The sequence below is a fragment of the Macaca thibetana genome, chromosome 6 (assembly GCF_024542745.1).
Source record: "Macaca thibetana thibetana isolate TM-01 chromosome 6, ASM2454274v1, whole genome shotgun sequence".
NCBI lineage: Eukaryota > Metazoa > Chordata > Mammalia > Primates > Cercopithecidae > Macaca > Macaca thibetana.
The window spans coordinates 7,707,181-7,727,794 of NC_065583.1; the positions used below are offsets into that span (position 1 = coordinate 7,707,181).

Here is a 20,614-nt window from a genome sequence, read left to right on the forward strand (position 1 = left end):
ATGGTGTTGACATGGGATTTTAAATCCACCTCCAATACGGTTCCAGGTCTTGAAGAACTCACAGTCCACTAAAAGACAGACACACTAACAGATTGATAATTACATAGGCCTTCCTATGCGCCAGGCATTGTGATAGTTTGTAAACAGGTAGAGGGTGGCCTGCAGTCAGCACAGCCACAGGGGACAAGAGGCCCTAATCTACAGGTTGTGCCATGGCTATGTCTAGTGTCAGACTGCTTGCCAGTGTCTTAAGAAAGCCAGATGCCTGGCTTGGACTCTTGGGTGTGCTCCAAGGGACACATTCACACAAACTCTGTACTCCTGGACTCAATACTTATATTTTTTCTAGTACTAAGTTAAATGCATCAAATTATAAAACCCTTTTCCATAATATTTTCTCACTGAGACTCCCAGGACTTATAATATCTCCAGAACATATTTTTCCATTTTCTATAGGACTCAAAAGTAATATAAGCTCTAAAAAAAATCCACTGAAAAGTCTCTGTAAAAAGTGGAAGATGAAGAGGACGCTGATGAAGAAGGTGATTGTTAAGGAGATGAGTGAGCAGGAAGAGGAGCTTGAGGATGAGCCTACTATGGTCAAAGATTATAAAAACCTGGAAAAAGTAGTGCAGTCTTTTCAGTACAATGTTTTCCTGAGCAGAGGCCTCAATGTTGGGAGAAACAATGTGGAAGATGGATTCTACAAAGATGAACTCAGGCTGAATGGGGGAAAACTGCAGAAGCAAAGCAAAATGGTCAAGGTGGGAGACACATTGGATCTTCTCACTGGAGAGCATAAGGAAGCAGGAACAGAGACAGTGATACAGATTCTCCTTAAAAAAAAAAAAAAGATGTTTGAAGACAAGACTGAAAGTGAAAAATATAGAGCAGTGTTACGCGATGGTGAAAAAACTTAAAAGTTGCCTAAGAAGAGTATGTCTAAATAGATGAATTGCTTTATGGTGAGAAATAAAGAGACTGCGTAAACATTGTGCCTTAATCGTCATAACAAACCTCTGAAGTGACGATAATAATACTCAGCATTTACTGCGTACTTGCTACGTGCCAAGCACTAGTCTAACCATGTGTCATGTCTAATGCCATTTAATTATCGTGATTACCTTGTGAGATAGGTACTGCTAGTATCCTTGTCTCACAGATGAGAAAATCAAGCCTTGGAGAAGTGACTTCCCAACGTTAAACAATTAGGAAGCCACAACATTGGAAATCAAACTTTCCTGAATCTTGACACTGCCATGACCACTATGATCAAGGGAAGCACAGGCTGCAGTGGGAGTGCAGAGGAAGAGTGCTTTACCTAGTCCTAGCCTAGCAACAAGAAAACGTTTCCTATAAGGAAGTCTTAGCTGAGACCTGAGAACAAATAGGAGTCAGAAGGCAAAGAAGGTAAAGGCATGTGCAAAGACCTGGACAGTTCCCAGGAATTCTGAGTAGTTTGGTCTGATTGGAGTATAAGAGGAAAAATCAAGACAGGAGACCAGAGGTCAGGTCAGGAAAAGTTTTGCTGTGTGTTGTATTCATCAGAACTCTTGTGGTTTCAAGAAACAAGTCTGTGGAGCTACCCTAGAGAGAATCAGAAATGTACTGGTTCAAGTAGCCTGACTATGGGAACCATGAAGTTAGATTGGTCTCCCTCTCTATCCTAGTTTTTTCTGTGTGGGCTTTATTTTCTCAGACCACCTTCTTCCACAAGACAGAAATTAACACTAATATTATCGCCTTCAGGATTGCCTTTCATAGTAGCCACAGAGATTCTTTTCTCTGAAGTATAATGTTTAATTTCCAAACATTTCGGGATTCTTCTAGATATGCCTCTTGTTGTTAATCCAATAACTTATTGAACTGTGATCAGAGAATGTATTTATACTTAAGGTATAATTCCTTTAAAATTTTTTAAGACTGACTTTATGGTTCAGCATATGACCAATTTTGCTAAATGTTTCATGTGGACTTTAAAAGAATATACATTCTTTTATTTGGGGATGCAGAGGTGAATAAAGGCAAATGTGATCAGATTTGTTTATCATACCCCTCAAATGTTCTGCTCACTCATGGATTTTTTGTCCATTTATTCTGTCAGTAACTACAGTAAATGTGTTAAAATCTCCCACTATAACTGTGAACTAATTTATCCTTTTATTTATGTTAGCTTTCACTTTGTATACTTGAAGTTACATAATTAAGCAGGTACAAATGTAGAATTATTTCTGGTAGGTAAACCCTTTTTAACATGATGAACTGTCCCTCTATCTCTACAACTGCTTTTTGTCTTAAAGTCTGTTTTATGTGGTATTAATATAGCTGTGTTAGCTTTCTTTTGGTTAATGTTTGTATGGTCAACAGTTTTTCATCTTTTAACTTCATCTTTTATCTCTCTGCATCCCTATGTGTGAGATCTTCTCCTTGCAAGCAGCATAAAATTGGAATTTATCCAGCCCGAAAATCTTTATCATTTGATTGAATTATGTGGTCCATTTATATTATATAATTATTAATATATTTGGGTTTAATCTACCATCTTATTTTCTACTTGTTTTGTATTTTTCCTTCTTCCTTTTTCCCTTCTTTTGGATTATTTAAATATTTTTGTTACATTTTTACCACATTTGCTTTTACTTCTTTTTTATTACTTCAACCATTACTCTAGAGGTTATAATGCACATCTTTGGTTTATTATATTCTAATGTAAATTAATTTTTACTTCTCAGACAAGGCAAGGCCTTAGAACAATTTAGCTATATTCACACTCTCCTACCTATGTGCTCTTATTGTCATAAATTGTAATTATACATATATATAATAAAACCCACATCTTATTATAATGAAGTTTTAATAATATTAATGTAGATTTACCTAAATGTTTATCCTTTGCATTAGTCTGTATTGCTCTGTACATTACCAGGCTTCAATCTAGGATTATGTTATTCTGCCTAAAGAATAGCTCTTAGCCAGGCACAGTGGCTCACTCCTATAATCCCAGCACTTTGGGAGGCCGAGGTAGGCAGATCACTTGAGACCGGGAGTTTGAGACCAGCCTGGCCAACACAGTGAAACCCCATCTCTACAAAAAGTACAAAAATTAGCCAAGTATGGTGATGCGCACCTGTAATCCCAGCTACTTGGGAGGCTGAGGCAGGAGAATCGCTTGAACCTGAGAGGTAGAGGTTGCAGTGAGCCAAGATCGCACCACTGCACACTCCAACCTGGGTGAAAGAACAAGACTGTCTCAAAAAACAAACAAACGAAAAAGAATAGCTCTTAGTATTTATTTTATTGTGGCTTCATTCACAACAAACTCTCGCTTTTTGTCTGGCATTGTCCTTCATTTTTAAATGATATTTTTTATCATTTAAAATTTTAGGTATCAAATTTTAGGTACAAAAATTTTAGATTTTTAAAATTTTAGATTTTAGGTACAAAATCCTAGGTTGACGGTTTATTTTCTTTTTCAACACTTTAAAGATGCCATTTCAGTTTTTATTTCTCTCAAAAAATAACTGTCCATCTTATTGTTACTCCTTTGAAGATAATGTTTGTTTTTATTCTGGGCCCCTTTATTATTTTCTCTGGCTTTCATTTTCAGCAGTTTTGTTATGTACCAAAGTGTGGTTTTACCTGAATTCATCTTGATTTGGGTTCATAGAACTTCTTGGATCAGTGGTTTGATGTCTTTTGTCAGGTTTGACAAATTAGCTGACTTTCTTTCCTCAGGTGTTTATTGGCCTCATTTTCTTTTCCCTCTTTTTCTGGGGTGCCAATCACATATACATCAGGCCTTGTCCCAGTGTGTCTTACGGCATTTTCTGCATTGTCCATTGTTTTCCCTCTCCATGCTTTAATCTAGGTTTTTCTATTGGATCTGTTTTCCACTGTACTAATCTGCCTGTCCGTCTCTTTTTCAAGAATGTCAGCTAATTGGAATCATACAGTATGTTGCCTTTTCAGATCAGTTATTTCATTTAGTAGTACGCCTTTGCGGTCTCTCCAGGTCTTTTCATGACTTGGTAACTCATTTACTTTCATCACTGAATACTGTTCCATTGTCTGGATACACATTTTGTTTATCCGTTCACCTCTTGAAGACATCTTGGTTGCCTCCAAATTTGGGGAATTATGAATAAAGCTACTTTAAATATTTGTGTGCAGGTTTTTAGGTGAAAATAAATTTTCAACTCATTTGGGTAAGTACCAGAGAGGACAACTGCCGGATTGTATGGTAAGAGTATGTTTAGTTTTGTAAGAGACTGCCAAACTGTCTTCCAAAGTATTCATACCATTTTGTATTCCCACCAGCAATGAATGAGAGTTTCTTTTGCCCCACATTAGAATCGTGTTTTAGGTTTTAGCCGTTCTAATACGTGTATAGTGGTAGCTTATTGTTTCAAACACCTGTTTTTTGTTTTGACCATAATTTTAGTTGTTTTCAGCAGAAGTATGACTAAGATAAGCCTCTGCACCACACCAAAGAAGAACATGAGATTTGCTCTCTCCAATTTAAAGTTCAAAACTTCCGAGGAGAGGCTCTGATTGGCCCAACTAGAGTCCAGTACTCACATCTGACAAGGGAAATGAGACTTATACGATGACAACCTCAATGCAAACTACATGGTTGAATTGGGCAAAAGCATTTATTGGAAGGAAGGAAGCATTTCTAAAAAGCAGAAAGGAGTGTTGAGAACTACAATCCACGGGTGTCTATCACAGGGCCATGCCGAGAAGTGAAAACTTTACCACTTTACCCTTAGCCTAATAACACATCCTTAAGGCAATGCATTGGCACTGACATGGATGAAACACAGAAATAATTATTCATCTGAACATTATCTGATATTGCCAGATGGCTTTCACTATAAATAACTTATGAAGAATATTTTAAATCATCCATGTTTTTACTATAGTATCATACACATTGTTTTCACTTAGATTTTTAAATTGACATTGTTTCCATGAGTCTGTAAGCATCTTCCTTAATAATTGTGAGTATAGTTGGGAATTAAGGACACAGTCTTTGGAACCAGACTGTTAGTGTCAAATTCCAGCTCTGCCACTTGCTAGATTTATGATCTTCAGTCAGTTATTTAACTTCTCTGGGCCTCAATTTTCCCACTGAAAAGTAAAGATACTACTAATACTTACCATACTGGCTCATTATAAGGATGAGATGAGTTCATACATATAAAGTGCTTAAAACAATACATGTGTGTCCAAAACAAATACTTACTGTTATTGTTCTATTCTTACATAAACTTTTCAAAGAACCAGTCTTACATTAATTGGTGGTATTGGTTTCATTTTCTAATATATTAATTTATACTTTTTAAAAATTATTTTATACTGTCTGATTTCCTTAAGCTTGTCTTTTGAACTTCCTGGGACAAATATCTAATTTATTGAATTGCCTTCTTCCTATTTAATCATGAAAGAAGTTAATGCCATTACTTTATCTCTGATGATTGTTGTTTTTTCGTTATAATTTTTCATGTATCACTGAAGATTTACTTCTCTTTTTGACTCACGACTTGTTCAGTAAGATGGTTTTCGTTTGTTTTAACTTCCAAATGCTTGGTTTTCATTGTTGCTATAATGTGTATCTTTTGAGACTAGTTTCTGGTTTTATTATGTGTAGTCCAAAACCATGGTCTTTTCTGCTTTGGGGAATGTACTACATTTTCACAATGGCCTAACATATGAACTACTTCTGTTCAAATTATCTGGACATAAAGAAAGAAGCCATGTTATATATAAATACAGATGTGTATACGTAACTGTTACATCATGTCCATTAGTTATGCCATTTAAATCTTCTCTGCCCTCATTTATTTTTTACGTGCCTGATTTGTCAAGATATGAGAGAGGGGTGTTTCTATCTTACATTATTGTTAAGAAATTTCTCCTTGCATTAAAGCTGTGATATTTGGCACACTGTTTCATGATGTCACATCTTCTTGTGAATTTTACTTTTATAAGTGTAAAATGAGCTATTAGTCCTATTTAGCATTTCATTATTTGAATTCTTCTTTATCTAAAATACAATTGCAAGCCCTTCTTTCTATGGTTTCTATTTGCTCTTCCCAGCTTTTCACAGTTGGACTTGTTTCTTCACTAGGTCATTGTACATTATAGGTAAGCTTTTCAATATAAGGATTTAACCCCTTAAAATTAACTCTTAGCCAGGCATGGTGGCACTATCTATAGTCCCAGCTACTCAGGAGGCTGAGGCAGGAGGACAGATTGAGCCCAGGAGTTCCAATCCTTCCTGGGCAAAATAGCAAGACCACATCTGTAAAAAATACATGTAAAAAAGTAATTCTTTTGACAACATGTATTGTAATGTACTTGTCGCAATTTTTTGTTTCTTTGCTATTTTCTTCATTTCCTTCATTGTTTTCTACACAAACTTTTTTTCTCCCAGTAATTTGGAAGGTGCACATAATTTGTTAAAATTGCATCTGTAGTTATTTCTTAATAAGTCCAAAGCATTTGAAACAACACTTATCTCTTAGCCTTGGGAGTAGAACGCACTTTAGTTCTTCCTCCATGTAAAACGAGATCATCAGCACACATGTTCCTTCGCCTTCTCCTTTTCCTGCTTCTCCTTTCTCCCACCTTTATCAGTCAAACCTTAGATTAACTCAAGTCTTTATTTTCACTGATACATACTTTTCCCTGTTTCATTTCCATTTCCCGAGACACTTTCGTCAGAATTGGAAGTAGGAGAAAAATTGATATAATGTAAGTTTCTCTTTCCAGAAGGCCTCAAACAATGCTTTATCTGAAAAATAATTATTTTGCATACGTAGGATTCAAAGGATTTGTGATGTTATGTGATAAGTTTTCATTACATCCTATGTTTAGTGGTTTTTTTCCATGTATAAGCATACCGCCAATGAAAGACGTGATAAAAGCACTTTAAATGTCTCCTTATAAATCCTGTTGTCAGTTTAAGAATGTTATTCAAAATGTAATGGTCTGATAAGAATATAAGGTTTTTAGAAATCTGTTCTAAGAATCTCGCAGACACAAGCACAAAATACAGTTATACCAAGACTATTACTAGGAGCTCTATATTTAAATTTCAAATAACTGCAGTCAGAAAGCTATGAAAAGCATGAGATTCTCTTTCTTCTTATAAAAAGGAGACATTGCCTACTTTTGATTTCAAGGGAAGAAGGACAATAGAGAGGCAGAAAGGAAGCGGCAGAAAGGACAGTCAAAATTTCTCCTCCAGCTGGCTAGAAATAGATGAAGATGGAGATTCTCCAAATAATGGAGAACAGCCCTAGGGGTGATACTTTGACATCAACTTAATGCAAGCAGGATGACTTACAAATAACCCTTCCAACTGAGGTCTAGGAATCCATTTAGAAAGAAATAAGGGCTTTTTGAAAAAGTTTTTGAATTTTGCCTAGAAAGTTATATCTTTAAAGAGAATTCTTAGAGACTATTTTCCTGTTAAATGATCTATTCATCTGTCTCTTCCAACAAAACGCTTCCTAGTTTGTGCTGTAAAACAAACCACAGTTGAATGGAAGGTTTTCAGTTACAGGACAGGTTCCCCAAAAAGCGAGCTCTGGGAAGCTCTGAATACAGGATGTTGATTAGGGTGCAGTTCCAGGAAGTAGAAGGGAAGGAAGCAGGGTTGGTCAGAGGAAGATGGTGGGGCGTGATACAGCCTCAGTGAACTCCTCAGCTGACCCCACAAGTAGCTATGAAGCTGGGATGGCCCTTCTTATAGCCGCCTCATGTTGAGATGCAGGTGGGCCCTCTTCCCCAAGAAGGCATAACCCTGGGCAATATGGCTGTCTTCAGCGAAGGCCAATTCCCAGAGAGGGCTAATAGCTAAGGGTTGTCAGCTAGCAGCCGAGGGACAAAAGTCTTTCAGTCCCAAAGGGAGATCTGTCCCGGCTGCTCAGCATTCACTGCAGGCTCTGTCCGGGCTGTTCTCATACCACACCCTCTCACTCAGCACTCACACCCCCGACTGCAAATACCATCACTATACAGATAGCTCCTAAATGTATACCTTCGGCACAGAGATTTCTTTAGGACTCCAGACCCATATATGCAACTATTTCCTTGATATCTTCACTTGATGTTTCAAGACACCTGAATCTCAGCATGTCCAAAACTGAAAGACACCTGAATCTCAGCATGTCTAAAACTGAATTCATGGTCTCTGTTACGAACTAAATGTTTGGGTATCCCTGAAATTAATATGTTGAAATGTAACCCCCAAAGTGATGGTATTAGGAGGTAGGGCCCTCATGAATGGGACTAGTATCCTTATAAAAGGGACCCGGAGAGCTGTCTACCTCATTTTTCCCCCACGTGACAAGGAGAAATCAGCCATCTGGAAAACCTGGAAGAGGGAATGCACCAGAACCTGACCGTGCTGGCACCCTGGTCTCTGACTTCTAACCTCCAGAGCTGTGAAAAATACATTCATGCTGTTTATCAGCCATCCAATCTGTGATGCTTTGTGGAAGTGACCAGAACAGACTGAGGCAGCCTCTGCCCTCCAACCTGCTGCTCCTCCTGCCATGCCTCCTTCAGGAATCTGTCCCATCATCCACCCATTCACTGTTCTGGCCAGAAACCTGAGAAGAATTCCTGCCAACTCCTTCTTCCTCCTACATCCAATCACCAAGTCCTGGCAACTCTCCCTCCCAGATGTCATTTAAATCAGTCCACCCTCTGTCTCCACAACTCCACCCTGCTCTGCTCTGTCGCCTGATCGAATAGCTGTGCTTTCCTCCCCACCAATCCTACAGCCCACACAGTCTGTAAGATCACAGTCTCAAACCTAAACTCAGCCCGCAAGGTGCTTTATGACTTGTTCTCTTCCTGCTCCTCTCTTCCCCATGAGCTTCCCTGGCCTCCCAAACACCCACTCCCTCCCAGCCCAGAGACTCTCCCCTGATGCTTCCTTTCATGGTTCCTCTTCAGGGAGCACTTTTCCCACTCCTTTAATTAATTCCTTGTGATTCTTGAGAGCCATTTAAATATTACTTCCTCAGAGAAGCCCCCTGAGGCCCTGGACTCAATCCAATTCCTTAGCACCCTGTTCATTGTTGAAATACCATAATACATAAAACTACATAGTTAGTTGTGTAATTGTGACTTAATGAGAATGAGGACTGAGTTTTTACAATCTAAATATCAGTAAGCAGGGGTAGATGGGTAAATCTTGGTTCATTGCATATGATGAAATATTATGCAGTCATTAAAAATGATGACATAGTATACGGAATAACATGGGAAATGATTATGACATAATTTCGAGTAAAAAGAGGAATCAAAGTTGTATAGACATTATATAATCTCAACCTTGAGAAAAAATAAAGATTAAAAAAATACAAAAAACATTTATCGGATTTTTTTCTGGATGATGTTATAGGTGATTTCCACTATTTTTTAAATACTTTTTGTTCATGTCCCCAAATACACGCTTTTTTTTTTTTTTTTTTTTTTTTGAGACAGAGTCTCACTCTGTCACCCAGGCTGGAATACAGTGGTGTGACCTTGGCTCACTGCAACCTCTGCCTCCAGGGTTCAAGCAATTCTTCCACTTCAGCCTTCCAAGTAGCTGGGACTACAGGCATGTGCTGCCACACCTGGCTAATTTTTGTATTTTTAGTAGAGACGGGGTTTCACCATGTTGCCCAGGTGGGTCTCAAGCTCCTGACCTCAAGTGATCCACCCGCTTCGGCCTCCCAAAGCGCTGGGATTACAGGCATGAGCCACCATGCCAGCTACTACTTATTTTTAAACATGGGAAAACCATGAATAATTTTCTGCCAGAAAAAAATCCACTGAGGTCTAGAAAATATAATTTTTTAAAAAACAATGCGTTTATCGCATACTAGGAAGCCAACATGATAAAACCAAATATTTGAGTATAAGTTTATTGGGTGTAATGAAAGAGCCCACGGAAAATTCCTTTTATGGGCCTGAAAGTCTCTGATAAACCAGAGAGGATTTGCAGAATGCAAATATCTATTGCTCTGAAACCAGGTGCAACAGGAACATGAGTGTCGCCTCCCAAAAGATGGACCATACATCTCCACCAAAGAAAGACAACATGTAGCATTTGCAAATTCCTCATGAAAAGTTTCTCTTTGTAGAGAAGGTATGCTTTTTTATATTTACATTAAAGAATAAGGGGAAAACAATAATCCCTCACTGACTCATACAAGGTAAGATGGCCCTTGCCTAACAGTCGCCAAAATAGTTACATGTTAGTTGGTTCATGTAAATTCACTGCTTAAAACTCTCCATTTTTACATCTAACTAAAGAAAGGGAAAGTCCTCTAACTAGCCCAACATAACCCAATTTCTGTCACTCACGCTCCTGTCTTCCCTCTCCTTCTACTGGACTGCTGCTGCTGCTTTTCTTTTCTTTCTTTCTTTTTCTTCTTCTTCTTCCACCTCCTCCTCCTTCCTTCTCCTTCCTTCTTCCTTCCTTCCTTATTCCTTCCTTCCTCCTTCCTTCTTCCTTCCTTCTCCTCCTTCTTTTTCCTGTTCTTCAGCCCCAGGACCCTGCCCTTGACCCCAGCTATCTGCGTGTCTGGTTTGCTTACTTCTGGTTTTTATGTAAACATCACTTTCTATGTGAGGCCTTCCTTTGCCATTCTACTTAACATTGACTCCCCTGACACCCTCATCTCCTTCTCTCATGTATTGCTTTAGTTCTCCATAGCGCTTATTTTTTTAAACATACTGTATACTTTAGTTATTTTGTTTATCACTTGTCTTTCCTTAAAGATTGATTTTTTTATGTTTTGCTCACTTTTGCTCCCCTGGTACCTAGAAAAGAATTTGGTACAGGATATAGACTCAATAAATATTACATGAATGAAGGAATGAAGGAATGAATGGATAAGTGTCTCACTTGAACCTGACTCACATAAGTAGGAGCCTTGTGCATGGATGTCACCCCTCCTCCACAAGCTGTGCCCCTAGACCAGAACTGAAGACTCCCACCTTCAGGCAGGAGTGGGTAGTACATGTTTGTAACTACTTGGCATTGTCTTTTGTTGAGTTGAGGTAATTTCAGTTTTAAGTTGGTCTCTGCCTCTTGATCTCTGGAAGATTCAATTTCATAGAAATTGTTTAAAAGAAAAGAAAAATGTTCACACAAAAATCTGTACATGAATATTTATAGCAGCATTATTTGTAGTAGACAACAATGGAAAACAACCCAGATGTCCTTTAATGGGTGACTGATGAAACAAACTGTGGTATCTCCATAGCATGGAATACTACCCATCAATACAAAGAAACCAACCGTTGATACATCCAACACGCCTGGATCTCCAGAGAATTACGCAGAGTGAGAAAGCCAATCCAAAAAGGTTATATAGTGCTTGATTCCATTGATATAGCATTCTTGAAATGGCAAAATTATATAACTATGGAACAGATGAGTGGTTGCCAGGGGTTAAGGAGAAGGTTGGGGACGGAGACAAGTGGTTCAGAAAGGAAATATCTCATTCACGTCCAGCCTAGGCAACACAGCAAGACCCCGTCTTGAAAGAAAGCAAGAAAAGAAAGATGAGAAAATTAAAAAAAAAAAAAAGACAGAAAAGAAAGAAAAATGAAAAAAGAAAAAAGAGAAAGAGAAATGAAAGAAAGAGGACAGGAGAGGAAAGAGAGATGGAGGGAAGGAGGGAGAGAGGGAGGAAATGTTCAGAATATGGCATATAGTAAATACTGAGACTAATGAAGTCACCCATAATCAAACTAGGCTATTCCCAGTTGTTAAAAAAAAAATTCACTAAACTTCATCAGATTCCAAGAATAATGGGGTCCAGTAAGAACACATTAAAGTCAGAGAAAGACCAACATGACACCTGACATTCTGGAAATCTTAGCCAGTGCAGTAAAGCAAAGAAAATATGTAAAAGGTATTTACAGGTTGGAAGGAAGAAATAAACGTCTCATTTATAGACGAAATGATTGTAGAAATCCCAAAAAATTCTGTATACCAGCAATTAACAATGGAAAATTCAAGTTAAAAGTGCCATTCAGAATAGAACCAAAAATCACAAAATATTTGGTATACATCTTACAAACTATGTGCAAGATCTGTAGAGTGACAACACAACACATTCAAAACCTAACAAAATGTAAAGAGACCTAAATAAATGAAGACATATCCCATGTTCAGGAATCAAAAGATTCAACATTGTTACAATGACAATTTTTCCCAAACTGATCTATAGGTTTAATGCAATTAAATAAAAATCCCGAGCGTTTCTTGCAGAAATCAACAAGCTAATTCTGAAATTTATATAGAAAGGCAAAAAAACTAGAATAGCCAAAACAATTTTGGGGAAACACCTTACGCTGTAAGACATGATACTTAACTTCTAAAATTACTATAGCCAGTCATAGGCCAAACCACCCCAAAATTACTATTGCCTCAAGACAGTGTGGTATTGGAGAAAGAACAGATACCTAGATCAAAGGAACAGTATTAGAGCATCCAGAAATAAACCCACAGACATATGATCAATTGATATTTTAAAGGAATCTTTGTTTATTATATATTATTATAATAAGTAATAACTTAGCCTAAGAATTAGGATACAGTTAATTTTTTTTAGATAACTGTAGATTCACAAGCAATTGTAAGGAATAATAGAGAGATCGTGTGTACTCTTTACTCAGTTTCTCCCAGTGAATATCCCAGATGTGATTTTGCAAGATGTCACTTACAAAACTACAGTGAAAAATCACATCCAGGATATTGTGATTGATATGTGCAAGACATAGACCAGGGATCTCTCATGTTGCACTTACATAGCCACATGCACTTCTCTCCATCCCCAACCCTCTCCTTAACCCCTGGCAACCACTCATCTGTTCTACATTTCTATAATTTTGCCATTTCAAGAATGTTACATAAATGGAATCATATAGTATATAACCTTTTTGGATTGGCCTTCTCACTCTGCATAATTATCTGGAGATTAAAGTGTGTTGGATGTATCAACGGTTTGTTTCTTTGTATTGATGAGTAGTATTCCATGCTATGGAGATACCAGAGTTTGTTTCATCAGTCATCCATTAAAGGACATCTGGGTTGTTTTCCATTTTTGTCTACTACAAATAACACCACTATAAATATTCGTGTACAGATTTCTGTGTGAACATAAATTCATTTCTCTGGGATAAATGCCCAATCGTCGGGTTGTACAGTAGTTAAATGTTGCATTTTTTCAAAAGTTGCCAAACTATTTCTCAAAGTGGTTGCAGCATTTTACATTCCCACCAGCAATGTATGACAGCTCCAGCTGCTCTGTATCCTCACCAACTTTTGTTATAGTCAGTATTTTTTTATTTCATCCATTCTAATAAGTGTGTAGTGTTATTTCATCATGGTTTTAATTTGCATTCCCCTAACAACGCAAATTAGGGAATTTGCATTTGTTCCTCCTTAGATCTATGATCCATTTTGAATATTTCTTTTATATAAGATGTGAAAGCTGGGCATAGTGGCTAACACCTGTAATCCCAGCCCTTTAGGAGGCCAAGCCAGGCAATTGCTTGAACCCAGGAGTTCAAGACCAGCCTGGGCAGTATGGTGAAACCTTCTCTCTACAAAAAAAAAAAAAAAAAAAAATACAAAAATTGGCTGGTCATTGTGGCACATGCCTGCAGTCCCAGTTACTCGGCAAGCTAAAGTAGAAGGATCGCTTGAGCCTGGGAGGTCAAGGCTGCGGTGAGCCATCATCACACCACTGCACTCCAGGCTAGGCCAGAGTGAGACCCTGTCTCAAAAAAAAAAAAAAGGTGAGGTTTAGGAAACGTTTACTTTTTCGCACATGGATGTCCAATTGTTCCAACACCATGTATTGAAAAGACTACCCTTTCTTTACTGAATTGCATTTGCACATTTCCTTTATAAAATATCAGCTGAGACTTATGCTTCCAGGGAAATCCAGTAGACATACTTTTCCCTATTCCTGTCTCCAAGTATTAGAAACTAAAAACTTGGAACATTATATATAAAACAAACATAAGAACACTCTGAAAGCTATAGAGAACAGACCAGTTAAGAACCTCAAAGCCCAGGGAACAACACAGGAGTGAGTTCTTAGGCTTTCTTTTTCTTTCATATATTCCAGACTCGAAGTTTAAGAAGCCAGGAACCTGGAAATGCCAAAAGGCATAGACAATTTAAAAAGGCCCAACAAAAACCAGCTCTCTCTATGTGAAGGACCAGGAAAGGAACAGCTGAGCAAGACAGAAAACTTTACGATGATAACCACTCAACTAGTCAAATACCACAGAAAAAACTGGGGCCCCAACCACCTTAACAGCAGTAAGGGCTTAGTAGGAAGCCCAGGCTTTCACACTCATGAAGCTGTGCCGATGTGCCCCAACACCCCCAGTGGGGTGAAGCCAGAAAAGGGAAATTAGAGGGCCCAGAAGTTTACCCCACTAACCAGTAATGAGTCTTCTTTTTCCTCTTCATTCTCCTACTCTCCCCACTGACCCAGTGTCAGTGGACACCACATGAGAAGCCAGAAGGCAGGAAAAAGAAAACAGAAAAACACAGACAAAAAATAACAAACAGAAAAAAACTAAAATAAAATGGAAAACTTCAGTACTAACATTAACTACATTAAATGTAAATGATCTAAATATATGCATACCAATAAAAGACTGACATTGGCAGAGTAGATTCAAACATGACCCAGCTATACGTTATCTATAAAAAACTCATTTCAAATATAATGATATAGGCAGGTTGAAAGTAAAAGAATGGAAAAAGATATAATAAAATGAAAGCAGGAATATTTATGTTATTATCAGATAAAACAGACTTAAGAACAAAGAAAATTACCAGACAAAAAAGGGCATTATATAAAGGATCAATTACCAAGAAGATTTAGCAGTCCTAAATATGTATGCACCAAATAATAAAGCTGCAAAATATGTGATGTAAAAACTGTGAGAACCTAAAGAAGAGAAAAACATGTAACTGGAGACATCAACACACCTCTTTTAACAACTGTTAGAATAACTAGACAGGTAATCATCAAGAATACAGAAGAACTCAGTTATCAACCAAGAGAATCTAATAGACATTTGCTGAACATGTTGAACACTTACCAACAGTAGAATATATATTCTTTTCAAGTGCCCATGAAACCTATACCAAGATAGGCCATATCATTGGCCATCAAACAAACCTCAACAAATGTAAAGGAACCAAATTCATACAGTGTGTGTTCTCTGAGCACAATGGAATCATGCTAGATATCAATAAAGAATAACAGGAAAATCTCAATCATTAGAAAGTAAACAATGTATTTCTAGATAACCTACAAGTCAAAGAGGAAATTTCAAGGAAAATCAAAAAAGACATTTAAGTAAACCAAAATGGAAACACTTAGAATCTGAGCTATTCCATCAGGAAGGAAAAAAAAGAAAACACAATGTATCAAAATCTGTGGGATACAGCTAAAGCAGTGCTGATAGAAAAACTTGTCACACCAAATGCATATAGTAGAAAAGATGAAAAGTCTCAAATTAATAATCTAGGCATTTCTTTTCAAGAATATAAAAAAGAAGAACAAAATAAAACCAAAGCAAACACAAGAAGGGAAATTGTAAGTAGAAATGAAAGAAACTGAAAACAGAAAAATGAGAGTTCCTGGGTAAATGAAGGATGGCAACATCATCTGGCCATCATTCTGTCTTCTTAATTGTCCAGTGTCTCTCCAGGACACTGGAGGATTTCTTTTTTTTTTTTTTTTTTTTTAAGACATTCAAGTCTTGCTCTGCCACCCAGGCTGGAGTACAGTGGTGCAATCTCGGTTCACTGCAACCTCCAGGACACTGGAGGCTTTCTAGCGGGCATTTCTAGCTAGTGCAACCGAAGTGGATGATATGGGGATTAGACTACCTGCTCAAGTAACTTGCTTGTGCTCTCTGGTCCTGCTCAGTCTTCAATCCCAGATGCACTATTTCCATTTTATGATTGTCTACTGCTAGTACTTCAATTTTTTTACTTGATAAGTCTGATAGAATCCTATTTATAAAGTGAAGTCTCAGATCCATAGTCATTTGGTGCCTCAAGGCCAAGCAATCTGTCTCTACCAGAATCCAGAATCATGTCAGAAGCTGTTTTTCTTTTTCTTGTTTTCTTTTTTTTTGAGACGGAGTCACCCAGGCTGGAGTGCAGTGGCACGATCTCGGCTCACTGCCAGCTCCACCTCCAGGTTCACGCCATTCTACTGCCTCAGCCTCCTGAGTAGCTGGGACTTACGCCCGGCTAATTTTTTGTATTTTTAGTAGAGATGGGGTTTCACTGTGTTAGCCAGGATGGTCTCCATCTCCTGACGTCGTGATCCGCCCACCTTGGCCTCGCAAAATGCTGGGATTACAGGCTTGAGCCACTGCACCTGGCCCAGAAGCTGTTTTTCAAAAGGCATTTAATTCTATGCCATGGACTGCATGACCCTGATCCATAATCCCATTACAGGGCCCATGTTAGGCTTTCCATAAGCAACATACTACATCTTTTATCACTACTGACATCTCTAACATCATAAGGTCTTCCAGATCATATGACTCCAGCAGCAGGACTGCTTACAACACAGCCTGAACCTACTGCAGAGCCCTTTCCTGCACTGTGTCACACTCACACAAAGTTAACCACCTTCTGTGTCATATATTAGGTGTAATATATGCGCCACATCAATATTCCTAGATGAACAATATATTACTTCCAGAAATACAAAGAGGCCTACCATGCATGTGCTTCAGTTTTTGTGGTGAGGGATTCAAGATGTGAGCAATGATTTTTACTCTGGAGGGTATATCCTAGCATACCCATGGCCATTGGACCCCTAAAAATATCACTCAAGCTGTCTACATTGGACTCCTAAAATCTTCACCGAAAATCCAGGCAGGTCCCTGAATCTTTGTAGCATTTATCTTCCACCCTTGGGAGCACACACGTCTTTTACCAAGGCCTCCAGTGTATGAGCCACCTGTTGCTTGTTCTGCTGATCAGCATAAAGTTACTAATGTAATGATCAGTATGAAATTCTGTGGGATGAAAAAACAGTACAGATCTCTTTGGACTACATTCTTATGAAAGGTAGAAGAGGGCTGGGTGCGATGGCTCACGCCTGTAATCCCAGCACTATGGGAGGCTGAGACAGGAGGATCACCTGAGGTCAAGAGTTCGAGACCAGCCTGGCTAACACGGTGAAACTCCGTCTCTACTAAAAATACAAAAAAATTAGCCGAGTATGGTGGCACATGTCTGTAGTACCAGCTACTCAGGAGGCTAAGGCAGCAGAATTGCTTGAGCCCAGGGAGCAGAGGTTCCAGTGAGCCAAGATCGCATCACTGCACTCCAGCCTCAGCAACAGAGCGAGACTCCGTCTCAAAAAAAAAAAAAAAAAAAAAGGTAGGAGAGTTAACATAGCCCTGAGGCAAAACCTTAAGTAAATATTGTCTGCCCCATGTGAATACAACTGTTTGACCTTTTCTGATTGAAATGGAAAAGCATGCATTTGCCGTATCAATTGCTATATACCATGCTACTGCTCTAACAATGGCATCTGTCTAGCAAAGCAGCTGTGTTCAGGGCTACTATTCAATTAACTCTGCAGTAGTCTACAGTCCTTTGGGTCTTTAATGGTAGCAATAATCTATCACCCTCCTCCCATTCCACAGAATGTGATCTTGTTTTATTATTATTATTATTATTATTATTATCTTCGCTGGGAGAAAGGAGGCAGTTTTAGGCATTTCTACTTGTCCTTCCTCACTGTTATAACTCTTACTCCACCAGACAAGCATCCTGTGTAGGAGTTACTCCAACTGCCAGGTATATCAATTCCAATTATATACCCAGGGCCTGGGGAGATGGCTATTGGGTAGGTTTCTGAACCCGGTGGGCCCATTGTAAGCCAGACTCTAACCAGGATTCCATCTATTACCTGGTCCCTAGAAGCTTCCACTCTAACAGGGGTGCCATTAGATATTTTGGTGCTCTAGGTATCAATGTGAACTTAGAATCTATGTCCAATAATCCTGAGTGTTCTATTTTCACAAGTTTCCCAAAAAAGTGCCCCCAAGTCTAGAAATCATTGATGATCTACAGTCTTATATTTTATCCCCTTTGATCAAGCACCTCACCTCAAAATCCAATATCTGATCAGACTGGCCAACCCCCTTGCTTATGCCAATATATGCTAATTCTTAGAGCTCTTTCTGTGTATTCTCTCTCTCCTTCCTTATCTGACCCAGGCACTTTTCCAGTTGGGTTACACTGGGATTTAATCTTAGTTGAATGCCTATTGGCCAGGAAAGGGGGTGAGGAAAGCTACTGAGGAGAGAAACGGTTGCCTTGAAGGTGGGAGGGCTTCCACAGTACCTTCCAACACAGGAGAAGAGTGGGCCAACTCTGTGAACTTGAAGAGCTCATGGGAATCCATGCAGAAGTTACTTACTACACATTCCAGTCTCAGATTTCCCTAATCTGGGCCCTGATTTTGGCATAGCAGATGTGCCTTGACTGACCTTTTATACATCTCTGGAGCTCTGCAGCTCTATAAGATGTTCTATTTGCCACTCCTTAGGTCTGATCTCCCACTGCAGCTTCACTAGCAGAGTGGTCCTCCCATTTATGCTGTAACTGCTTGCTAATGGATATATATTTTCTACCATCCACTCAGCAGCGTGTTAATACAACTTAGCAGTAGCTAGTGAGTGAACTATCTTTGAAGGCATTATTCGCCCGTATTTTTCAAATGCCTGCATAATCACACCTGCAAAAGCACTGCCCTCAACTAGGAAGTTTTTCCAAATCATGTCAGATGAAACCTTTAAAAACAGGACTACCGCTATGTGCCAGGTACTATCCATACCACACAGGAAGGCGTCTGACAGCTGGATGGTGAATGTGCCAAGTCAGTGTCCCATCTCACTGCCCATTATCTCAGACCATTCCTGACATTGCCTGTGTTAGTTTGGGTCCTCCAGAAGCCAAAACCAAGAAAGAATTAGATGCGCAACATATTTACAGGGAAAATGTCTGTGAGGAAAACTGAGAGGGAGCCACGGGAGCCTGGGAGAGTCATCACACCATGATGAAGAACTAGACGCTTAGTAGGGAAGAGAAGGAAAGAGGGTTGGGTAAGAAAAGTCTCAGGCTATCTCTGGTGCAGATCTAAGAAATTTTCAGGAAGACAAATGGAGAACCTTTGAGGCCTGTCTTGCAGAAACATACCTGCCTTAAAATCCTTACCATGCTTAATCACTGGCTTGGGAGCAACTTGTTAGGAAGAATGGCTTCATACAAATGTAGCAGAATTCACAATACAGCACAGCTGGGCTATCAGTCAACTATGCCCCTGTGGTGGGAAATCTGAGCAGCACATTTTCATGGTTGCCATAGGTGCAGTCCATGAGTCAGGAACTGGAATACTACTGCAGCAGCATACCACCACCTAACCTGGCATTCTCCCTAAAATAAAACGCTGCACTAGTGGTGCTGTTCCCCCTCTACTCCCAGGCTGTCCAGCCATCCTACTCGCACAGACCCACTCCTCATCTCAAGACCATTATTTACCTATTTTATAAATTTACTCCCATAAGATTCCTAGATTACCCAAGACTTTTCCCAAATTTTAACATTTCCTCAGCTTATACTGGATGTAAAAATACCCTGAATTTAATTAGTTCCTATGCTTAAAGATTCCACTGTTTTTTGTTTTGTTTTGTTTTCTTTTCTCATGAAAGTTCACCTGAAATCTTTCAGGTGACCTGGAATAAATGGCTGAATGATATTTTGAAGTACTGACGTTTCTTCTCTATTCTGCACTCACCACAATTTTTCATTTAAAACACGAGAAGATCTCTTCCCTCCCCTCCCTGCACAACTAAGCATGAAACAATCACGGCAGAACCCAAAACATAAGTTGCAAATATTAGACTACCGGGCTAAAATAAAATGCCTTTCATCTACACAGAGGAAGGAGTCAGATATAGATTTGGTGAGTGAATGTTTCAACTCATGAAAACTAGACAAATGACACTATGGCCTGGAGATGAAGAGAAGGCAGGACCACAATGTAGTCTGAAGTCTTTAATGTAGTGGGGGTGGGTCATTAGCCCCTACCGAAATTATAGAACAGAAATAAGTTACAGTATTGCAGCTAATGTTCAGTGATGTATCAGTAAAGTCTTATGTTTATTATCTATTTAACATAACAGATTGAACACATATTCACTAGAAATTCTTAAACAAAAATTAAAAGATTTAGAACATTCATTTCAGTGACAGTCTTCATTCCTCCATGGTTCTAGAATAGCAAAATAAACTGAGTTTGTATCCAGTGCTAGACTCTTATTTTAAATCTAATAAATAGTGATATACCTAATAAATTAAAACAGACTACTATGCCAAGTTGTATAAGTCACATAAATGTAAACATACATGAAGCAAACCTAAAATCCTCATTCACATTCACCACAAAACTTTATGCAGCATGAATTACAGTGTAAACAGTGTAAATAGGTCTCATTCTGCAATAGACTTCAGTTGCATAAGGTAAAA

General features: G+C 38.6%; 1 pseudogene; it reads left to right on the forward strand.

Annotated features, from left to right (window-relative positions):
• The first annotated feature begins 212 nt into the window (after nt 1–212).
• LOC126956362 (mitochondrial transcription rescue factor 1-like) lies at nt 213–1,350 on the forward strand (annotated as a pseudogene).
• The last annotated feature ends 19,264 nt before the right edge of the window (nt 1,351–20,614 follow it).